General features: G+C 36.5%; 1 pseudogene; it reads left to right on the top strand.

The window, feature by feature from the left end:
* The first annotated feature begins 1,972 nt into the window (after positions 1-1,972).
* LOC120599622 (uncharacterized) lies at positions 1,973-2,091 on the top strand (annotated as a pseudogene).
* Positions 2,092-4,485: the final 2,394 nt, after the last annotated feature.

The raw sequence follows: 4,485 nt of genomic DNA, 5'->3' as shown, positions 1-4,485 counted from the left end.
ATGGACGCAGAAAGTCACATAGGGGCTGAGCTGCTCAGGGAAGGATTCCTAGAGCCATCTCTATTAGTTATATAAATGCAAGGCTGGTTTGCTGGCACGCGCGCGCGCGCGTGTGTGTGTGTGTGTGTGTGTGTGTGTGAGATACCCTTTGTGATCTAACAGGGGATGCCTGTCCAAATTGATATCTGGATGGAGACAGGGAGGACAGAGAAAATTTGCATTCTGGGAATGACCAGATTGAGACCCCGACTCCCTCCCCATGAAGGTCAGTGTTACTAGACAATCTCTGAAGGACTATCATGTCTTCTCTCTTTCTATTCTCTTTCTGGAATTCCGAGTAGTTAGATGTTCTTCTAAAGTCACTTCTGTCTTTTTCTACTCAGATTTGAAATTAATTTAGAAAAATTAGAAAATATAGGCTCTCTTAAATTATTTTTTCTAATTACTTATTGAGAACATAAAGAAAAACAATTGACTTTGTCATATTTATCCTGTAGTCATCCTCCTTATTGAATTCTCTTAATAGTCTGGTAGTGTATTGGTTTCCTAGAATTGCCATTAACAAATTATGACGATCTTAATGGCTTAAAACAACAAATTTTTTCTCTCACAGTTCTGAAGGCCAGAAGTTTAAAATCCAGGTGGCACGACCATGCTCTGTTGGGGGGAACCCTCCCTTCCCTCTTCCAGCTTCTGGTGGCTCCACGTGCTCCTTGGCTTGTAGCTGAGTAACTCCAATCTCTGCCTCTGTCTTTACATGGCCTTTTCCTCTTCTCTGTCTATCTCTGTTCTGTGTGTCTCTTATAAGCACATTCATCATTGTATTTAGGATAATCTTGTCTCAACATCCTTAACCTAATTACATCTGTAAAGGCTTTTTCCAAATAAGGTCACATTTACAGTTTCCAGAGGTGGACGTCTCTTTTGGGGAAGCCACCATTCAACCTACTATAGGTACTTTAGTATGATTTTTTTTTTTGACTAGACTTTACTGGGTTTTCTGAAGTAAATAAAAATATTCAGTATTCATTACTTCCACAAATACTTATTGAATACCTCCTATGGGCCAAGGACTACTATATGCCAAGGTTTCTAGGTATTGGGAACACATTAATAAACAAAACATAAAAGTCTTTACCCTTATAGAGCTTACATTCTAGTGAGGAGAGATAGATTATCACAAGTAATAAATATAAAATATATCAAGGAATGATAACTGCTATAAGAAAAGCAAAGCAGGCTTAGGGATAGAGTGACTAGAAGGGCTATTTTTGATACATTGGTTGGGGGAGGGCCACTCTGATCAGGTGACATTTGAGAAATGACTTGAATCATGTGAATCACTGGAAGAATATTCTTGGCAGAGGTAAAGGTCCTGAGGTGAACATGTGCTTGATGTGTTTGGGAATGAAGGGTTAAGCAGACAAGTGACAAGTTTTAAATGTATCACTCTGGTCGCTGAGTGGAGAATACACTAGAGGGGCACAAAGGTGAAAGCAGTTAGGAGCCAAATTAAATAATCCAGGAGAGAGGCGACAGTGGCTGGCACTAGCATGGTAACTGTGGGGGTGTAGAAGTGTGCAAAGTAGGGATGTATTTTGAAAACAGAGCTGATAGCATTGCTGATAGATTGAAGAGAGGAGACCTAAAAGAAGGAGAAGAATCAGGAAGGATACCATATTTTTGACCAACTAGATAAATGGAGCTGTCATTAATGAGATTGGGAGGGTGAGAAAGGAGTTAGCTTTGCAAAGAAAATCAAGATTCCACGTTGATTAGGTTAAATTTGAGATGCTTATTTAGACAGCCAAGTGGTCATTTTAGCAGGCAGTGGAATTCCTCGTCTGGAAGTCAGGGGAGAGGTAAGAAGTGATGATACAAATCTGGGTTTGTCAGATTAGAAATGGAATTTAAAGCCATGGAATTGGATGACATCACCTAGGAAGAGAATGTAGGTAAGAAGTGGTCCAACGTCTATGGCCATGCCACCCTGAATGTGTCCATTCTCGTCTGATCTTGGAAGCTGAGCAGGGTCGAGCCTGGTTAGTAATTGGATGGGAGACCACCTAGAAAGACCAGGTGCTGTAGGTGTTAAAAAAAGAAAAGAAAAGAAATGGTCCAATGACTGGGTCATGGGGAGCTCCAACATTTAGAGGTTGGAAAAGAGAGGAGAATTTAGCAAAGAATACAGAGGAAGAGGAGCCAGGAGGACCAAGAGTGTGGTGTCCCAGAAGCCAAATGAAGAAAGGGTTTCTGAGAGGAGGAAGTGGTCAGCTGGGCCAGATGCTGCTCATCAGACAAGTCAAAAGGGGCTGAGATGTGACCATTGGATTTGGCAGCGTGAAGGTGGGTCATGGGTGACTTCGTTTCAGTGGAGGATTGGGGAACAAAAAAAGGCCTGACTAGAGTAGGTTTAGGAGAAAATAGGAAGAGAAAAAGTGGAGGCAATAAGACTAGACAATTATTTTGAAACATTTTGCTGTATGAGTTGGAAGTTACAAGGAGTCTGAAAGTAATAATTTTATCCTTTCCTTTCCAATATTTATACTGATTATTTCATTTTCTTGTCTAATTGAATTTGATAAAATCTCTGAAAACAATGTGGAATAATTAACATGTAAGCAGATATCCCTATGTTTTGCCAATTTTGATGGAAATGCCTGCTGTCGAATTTTGGTAAATAAATTGTTTTAGGCTTTAAAAAATAATATTTAAGTCCATATTTAAAGGAATTAATTGTATAGATACAATACAGTAAACAAATCTTAAATGTATATCTCGTTAAATTTTAGAAATGAACATACATATGGAACTATCTCTCAGATAAAAATAAAGAACATTTCCAGCACCCTAGAAGTTTCCCTCACCCTTCCCAGCAACACCCCTTCAAAAGAAATCACTTTCTGTCATGATAGAGCATTTTTGCCTATGTAAAAATTTTATACAAATGTGACCACACAGTATGTACTTTTTGGTGTCTGGCTTCTTTTGCTCAACACGGTATCCATGAGATTCACCTATGCTGCTACGTAGAGCTAAAATTGATTCTTTTTCACTGCTCTATGATATTCCACTATATAAGTATAAAACTTATATAAGTATAAAACTTATAAAAGTATTTATTTTTCAGTTCTCCTGTTGGTAGATATTTGTGTAGTTTCCATTTTTTTGCTATTGTTAGTAAAATGGCTACAAACATGTCATTTAATTTATCCATATTTTACTTACGAGTTTTTATTAGGAACAACTGATAATGTCTTTTCAGCCTCAATTTATATAATCTTATAAATTTTCTTTTTAAATTTATATCAATATATTTCCTCATAGTTAATGAATTTACATACCCAAAATTAAGTCTATTTGACCATTTGACCAGAGTACATTATTTTCTTAGTATGTTGCTGGATTCAAATTGCCAAGGTTTTATTAAGAACTTTAATATCTATATAACGTAAACTCGGTATATAGTTTGGTGTACTTCTTCACATATTAAGGTTGTGCTAGTTTTAATTTTGTTATCTAAAATAGCATTAGATATACTTGATTTTCAATGGTTAAAGAGAATTCAGCTGTGAAATCATCCGATCTGTCTTTAAAAATGGTTCTTTATTTTGATATAATCTTAGACTTACAGAAAAGTTGTAGGAACAGTACAGTACAAGGGAGTTCAGATTCAATAATAGTTGACATTTTTCCCTACAGAATTATAATTCTCTAATTTTTTTATCTCTCTCCCTCTCCACCCCTTTGTCTCTCTCTCTTTCCAAGTAAAACAAGGACATTATTTTACATAACCACAGAACAATTATAAAAATCAGGAAATTTAATATTAGTGCATTATTATTGCCTAATATACAATCCATATTCAAATTTCATCAATTGTTGCAGTAATGTCATTAGAGCTATTTTTTCCCCAGGTCCAGGAACTTATCCAAGATCACAAATTTCATTTAATTGTCCTTTCTTTAATCTCCTTTTAATCTGGAATAGTTCCTCAGCCTTTGTTTTTCTGACCTTGGCATTTTGGAAGGGTCCAGGCTGTTATCTTGTAGGCTGTCCCTCAGATGGGTTTGCCTGATGTTTTCTCATGATTAGATACAGGTTATTTTTAGCAGGAATATCACAGAAGTGAGCTGTGTCCTTCTCAATGCATAAACTCTGATAATTTGTCCCAATCATGGTGATGTTAACTTCATCCATTTAATTCAGTTGGTGTCCTCCCAGTTTCTTCACTGCCAGTTTTTAATTTGTAATTAATAAATATCTGTGGAACATTACTTTGAGACCACTTAAATATCCTGTTGCTCATTGAACAACTGGCCTCCTACCTTTTCGAAAAATAATAAAGCTTTAATCACTTTCCAATCTCTTCTCGATGATTAGGGATTCAAGTTTTCTATTTATTCTTGGGTCAGCTCTCAAATTTTCTGCCTGTCTTCTTAGTTCTACGTTCTGGGAACTTTTATCACTTTTTATTTAAAATTC

Source organism: Pteropus medius, unplaced genomic scaffold (genome assembly GCF_902729225.1).
Source record: "Pteropus medius unplaced genomic scaffold, Ma_sr-lr_union100, whole genome shotgun sequence".
Taxonomy (NCBI): Eukaryota; Metazoa; Chordata; class Mammalia; order Chiroptera; family Pteropodidae; genus Pteropus; species Pteropus medius.
This window is presented reverse-complemented; position numbering and strand designations above follow the sequence as displayed.